This window comes from Lolium perenne, chromosome 6 (genome assembly GCF_019359855.2).
Source record: "Lolium perenne isolate Kyuss_39 chromosome 6, Kyuss_2.0, whole genome shotgun sequence".
NCBI lineage: Eukaryota > Viridiplantae > Streptophyta > Magnoliopsida > Poales > Poaceae > Lolium > Lolium perenne.
The window spans coordinates 183,514,985-183,520,984 of NC_067249.2; positions in this window are offsets into that span (position 1 = coordinate 183,514,985).

Sequence of the window (6,000 nt, forward strand, 5' to 3'; positions counted from 1 at the left end):
CGACGACCTGCGGGAGCATTTGCTGATCATCGCGTCCCTCCAGGACATGGTTAACGCTGAGGCGGAGAAGAGGAAGAGGCCGCACCGCGGAGGATCAAGGCCGGGAAGAAGGAAGTCGAAGCCCCGGCAGAGGATGGAGGGGCATGCCATGCTGCACAACGACTACTTCGCCGATGATGCAACACATGCCGACAATTTTCGGCGCCGGTACAGGATGAGCAAGGGGCTGTTCATTAATATCCTCCACGGCGTTCGAGAGTTCGACCCCTACTTCAAGCTCAAGCTCGACGCTGTAGGCGTTGTCGGGTTCTCGTCCATTCAGAAGTACACCGCCGCCATGAGGATGCTTGCATACGGAGCACCTGCCGATACACAGGACGACTACCTTCGCATGAGTGAGTCTACTGCCATTGACTGCATATACAAGTTTTACCGAGCTGTGGTGGGAAAGTTTGGCAAATACTATTTGAGAGGGCCAACTGAAGAAGAGACTGCAAGGATCATGGCACAAAATGCTGCCAGAGGATTCCCTGGAATGCTTGGAAGCATCGATTGCATGCACTGGGCATGGAATAACTGCCCGTTTTCTTGGCAAGGTATATACAAAGGGCGTCATGGATATTGCAGTGTGGTGCTTGAAGCTGTGGCAGATTATGACCTGTGGATTTGGCATTCTTTCTTTGGCATGGTGGGATCACACAATGACATCAACGTGTTGCAGCAGTCTCCGGTGTTCAGCAGACTAGTGGAAGGGCATGCTCCACCATGCAACTATGAGATCAATGGCCACGAATATACCAAAGGCAATTATCTAGCCGATGGTATATATCCAAAATGGGCCACTTTTGTCAAAACAATCTCGAATCCATCAGGTCTGAAGAATTCCCACTTTGCTACGCGACAGGAGGCTTGCAGGAAGAATGTCGAGCGGGCATTTGGTGTGCTTCAAGCACAATTTGCCATTGTCCGGTACCCTGCTCTAAGTTGGTCTCACGACCAAATGTGGGAGGTGATGCAGGCTTGTGTGATCATGCACAACATGATCATCGAGGATGACCGCAAGAATCATGCTAGGTCGCATGTTGGTCCCTATGAGTGTGAATGCCCTCTTGCAGAGGTTGATCATGAGTTGCCTGGAAATTTTGCTGATTTTCTCGCCATGCACGCAGAGATCCGTGACAGCAATGTTCATGATCAACTTCAAGCTGATCTCGTTGAGCATTTGTGGAGGATCAAAGGAAATACCGTGGCACCTTGATGTAGCATCTAGCCCTATTTATTATATTTGTTTACTTGTTTTCTTGTTTGTTGTAATTTAATTTGAAAACAATCCTCGCAAACATTTTTATTCATATGCTATATTTGATAAATGGTTCTGTGTTAAAAAGAAGTATTTTAAATGTTTGGGGGCAGCGTTTGGGAGACGCGGCTGGGGAGCGACGTCCTCCAAAGGCGGCACGAACAAAACACGTCCCCCAAACGCTCAATCCGACGCGGTTTAGGGAAAGCTTTGGAGGACGCGGCTGGAGATGCTCTCAACACACCAATCTATTTTTAATCCATGAACGTCATGTTGAACACATCGAAACTCCCTGCTGCAGCCCTAAAAAGAGCAATTCCCTGCATCCACTCTTCTCAATCACTCGTCTCAATCTGAATCCTGGCAAAAGCCTACACGGCTACACCCACCAACGTGACTTTCAGGCCGTGGCTGCCTCCCGCCAAAAAATACACCATGGTATAGTCCTACGGGTAGCTCTGTGTTTTGTCACTGATCAACTCGTGATCCCAAAAGAAGCATGATTGTTTACCTTCTTTTGGCTGTAGAATCAAACCCTAGGATGAAAGAAGTGCAGCATATCCCCAAAAAATATAGGTGTGCAGTGCAAGATCAGATCAGGTTCGATTTATTATGGCATCTCACGTTTTTCGCGTCCGATTTTGGCCGTTTGAATCGGCCCTCCGAAGACGCGGACAGACGAGAACGTCCGTGCCTTTTTTTATGCCCCAACGCACACTGAGACTAAAATCACTGTTTCTTCTCTCCTTTTCTCCTAGTACTAGTTGCCAAGCACGGACGCGACGCTAGCGGCTGTCCCCGGCGAGCTCGGCGCCAGCGCGCAGCACGACGTGCACGGCCGGGACGAGCACCACACCGGCGGCCAGCTCCGCCCCGCCCGGCCACGGCTCGCCCCGCCCCGGTGTCCGCCGCGTCCCGGCAGGCCACGCCCGGCCATGGCTCGCTAGGCCACGCCGGCGGCCAGCTCCGCCCTGCCCACGCCCGCGGCCGTCGCGGCGAGCGCCGCCCGCCCGGCCACGGCTCGCCCCGCCCCGGCGACCTCCGCCGCGTCCCGGCAGGCCACGCCCGGCCATGGCTCGCCAGGCCACGCCGGTGGCCAGCTCCGTCCCACCCACGCCCGCGCCCGTCGCGGCGAGCGCCGCCCGCCCGGCCACGGCTCGCCCCGCCCCGGCGACAAGCTGCGCCCCGCCTGCCCGCCCGTGGCCGAGCCGCAGCTGCTGCCGGCCGGGCCTGCTCGCCCGTGCCCGCGAGTGGCCGACGCGGCCGGCGGCGTGCCCGCCGTGCGTGGCCGACGCGGCCGGAGTCGAGGCGCGCACGGACAGCTCCGGCCGGCTCCACCCCTGCTGCCGACGCCGGCCCCGCGCCGGAGACGCGCACGCCCGGCTTGCCCCGCCCGCTCCGGCCCGCTCCATCCCCTGCTGCCGACGCCCCCGTGCGGCGAGGCCAGAGGCGCGGCTTGGGCGCGGACAGAGATGCAGCGCGGCCAAGACGACGCAGCTTCCTCGCGCCATCAGCGAGGCCTGCATCGCCGGCCATGCCCAGCACCACCGCCAGACTGAGTGTGCTCCGTTTCGGCCGCGGCGACCTCCGGCATGGACAAAAAAAAGGGGTCGTTTTTAACGGGGAGCCTCCACGCGAGCTCGACGGCGGCGGTTGGCCGACGAGCCCTATTCCGGTGGGGAGCGAAGCCAACATCTATGGCAGAAAAAGAAAGAGAAAGACAGAGGAGAGAGAAGGCTGTGGGAGTCTGAGTGGATTAACTAGTGTGGCTGCCATGTGGGGTATGGAAGGACACGCGCGGATAACCAGAGATGCCCGCAGGCGTCCGGCTCGCCCCAAATTGCTCCCAAATTTGATCCAGCTTTGGGTCGTGCCGGACACCACAGCAGTCCGTTTTTAATATGGGTCCGCGCGTTGGGACCAGGTTTTACCCAAACGGACCTATCTGACGTCCGTTTTTGGGTTTGGCTGCCACCGTTGGAGATGCCCTTAGAGCATCTCCAGCCGCGTCCCCCAAAGGGATTTGGGGCGCGCCGGACCAAAAAACCGTTCCAGCCGCGTCCCCCAAAGCCCATTTTTGTCCGGCGCGCCCCGATACGGTGTCCGTCGCCCCGAGCCCGTCCCCGTCCCACAGGGGACGCACCGGGGACGCCGGACACACCGAAAAGCGAGGCGGGGAGTGGCGGAGCCGACTCGTCAGCGGCACAATAAATTTTAACCTAACCGTCGCCTACCTAGCGACGGAAGTTATTGACTTTGCAGCGACGGTGCAGTTCCCGCAGCGACGCAGCGACGCGTCCCGTCGCGCCTAGCTCTGCGTGCCGGCGTTAATGAGCGCCACCGCTCCTCCGCCTCCCTCTGGCCTATTCGAGTTCATCCTCGTCCTCAAGGGCGACCCGCGCGGCATCCAGAGGCTGCCGGACTCCTTCGCCGACTACGTCGCTGGCGACGACCGCCTGCGCACGATGCCTCTGCGGGAGGCTACGTGCGGCTACTACCGGTGGATCGTCGACGTGATCTACGACGCTCGCGACAAGATGTACCTCAACATCGGCTGGGAGAAGTTCGCGCGACACCACAACCTCGAAGCCGGCTTCATCCTCCTGTTCTCCTACTTCGGCGGCAAGGACATGAGCGTCAAGGTCTTCGACGAGACGCGCTGCCGCCGGGACTACCACGGCGAGAGCACCGACGAGGAGGACGACTGAGTGTTATTTCTTCGCAGCGAACACGTGCACGGAAGTTTCTGGATGTTCGCCTCATCGGTAGAACCAACAAGGGCACCATCCTCCCGCTGGATTTTCCAGTTTAGGTGACTGGGTGTGCCCTCGAGTGTTCTTTCTTAGCAGCGAACACAGGAAACCTTCGATGCACGGCCTAGTTAGGTTTAGTTTCTTTGCAAAATTTTATATTTGTGTCCACGACGGTTCAAACTATGTATTAGTTTGTGGAAAACCATGTTCCTAACTGTGTTTTCGTGTAAACCATGTTCCCAATTATGTATTAGTTTGTGGAAATTGAAATAAAAATGCCAAAAAAAAGTATTTTAAATATTTGGGGGAGACGTTTGGGGGACGCAGCTGAGGAGCGACGTCCCCAAAGGCGGGACGAACAAAACACATCCCCCAAACGCTTAATCCGGCACGGTTTGGGGACGCTTTGGGGGACGCGGCTGGAGATGTTCTTACTACTCCATAGGACTAGGAGTGGCGATTTTGACAAAAGTAGAATAGCCATGGCTGGAGCTCTCATCTGATATTAAATCCCTCAGATCTCCCATACGGCGCACAGAAACGTAGAGACCAAGAAGCACAATCCCATCCGCCCCGAGAGATCTGCCGCCCATCACCCAACCCTCCTCCCCCTCCCCTTCCTCGCGAACCACAACTTAACCCTAGCCGCCCGGCCGCCCGGCCGCCCGCTGGTAGTCTCTATAAATAGCCCGCCCTGTAAAGGCCACTTCGCCATCACAGTGAGAGAGAGTAGTACTCCAGTGAGTACCTAGCTGCCATTGATGGAGAGCTTGGAACAAGGAAGTGGGAGTACTGCTAGTCATGTGGGCTTGCCAAAGGGGCGCTTACCGAGAGTTCTTTGGCATTCTGTCCACCTCTTGAATCTTGCAGGGGAGATCTCACGAGCTCTTGCGGATTCCTTGGAGGTGGGCATACTGCCAATGGAGCTGTGTAGGCCTCCCTTTGTAAAACCCATATGGCACAAATCATGTCGACTTCTTGCCTACTACTTTTCCTGGTAGAGAGGAGGTTATTGCCAGATTTGGTGACGATCTTTGTAAATTCTACAAGTTTGGTTCTTTTTGGTTTTTTCTAGGATCTCCTTGTTTGGGGTTTTTTTGTTGGCTCTTGTTCTTTTGGTGAATGTTATGATTAATCATCCATGATTGTTTTGGGGAAGATATAGTTATGTTATATCTGCATGCATATGCATGCCAGTTCTTGATCTATTTTTTGCACTATAAACCCCTCGTCTTGGGGGAAGGCAGCTGGGGTTCTTGTCTCAGCATGGCCTTCATTTAGATCTGTGTTTTCTCCCTATTCCCCATTGACCAAATTCTTCCATTCTTGCTGTCCTCACTGCAGCGCTGCTCGTTGATCTTTAACGACAACAGTGACATCCCAGTATGTGACAGTGGGAAGTTCTGTAAGTCACCGAACTTCGCTATGATTGCTTCCGATTTGATGTTTTAGTTAAAATACCAGTGACTTATTCAAGCTCTAGAATACGGTATATACTACTCATGGGTTCTCTCTCTTAGCTTTGTAAGAGTTTTGTGCCTGTGAGGCTGTGACAGATGATAGTAATGATGAGATGTGATTTTCTTTTATGTGTGTTACTATCATTTCCTCTGTGCATTTGCATCTTTATCATTATTGTATTGCCTGTTCCAATAATATTTGTTCTACATGTATGTACGCAAGTTGCAGCACAAGAACTTTATCTCATGCGCCTCATGATACCAGTCGTAGACCCCTGCGTGCTAGTACAGCTGTCAGCGTATTTTGTTTGTTTGTATTTTGGTGGTCTCGTGTTTAATGTGATGGCTCAGATTTGTGTATGCTAGTCAATAACCTGAACCGTGGATCGTACATCTCTATGTAGTTTTACCCAACACAGGTCGATCATTACGAGGTCGGAAAATGCAACGGAAGCTTGCTTCTTTATGTGAGTTTGCATGCATGGTA